The following is a 268-nucleotide window of genomic DNA, read 5'->3' on the forward strand; positions in this document are numbered from 1 at the left end:
ACATATAGAACAAACCATAGCTATATTGTATGTTCAAGTGACCTAAAATGAAAGAAAAGAAAAATCAGAGTCTAAAGTGATTAATGATGCCTTCACTGCCCTGGGAAAAATGAGATTTGAAGAAGCCAAGACAAACCCAGATATATCCCGGTGCCACCCGTTGACCCACCTATTGTGTGTTTGAGGAGGTGAGCAGTCAGCAGTGTCTGTTGTTGTTCAAGAGTCGGGGCGTAGACACAGAACAGTAACGCGTTCCTAATACAACGTA

The sequence above is a fragment of the Cynoglossus semilaevis genome, chromosome 2 (assembly GCF_000523025.1).
Source record: "Cynoglossus semilaevis isolate Cse_v1.0 chromosome 2, Cse_v1.0, whole genome shotgun sequence".
Taxonomy (NCBI): domain Eukaryota; kingdom Metazoa; phylum Chordata; class Actinopteri; order Pleuronectiformes; family Cynoglossidae; genus Cynoglossus; species Cynoglossus semilaevis.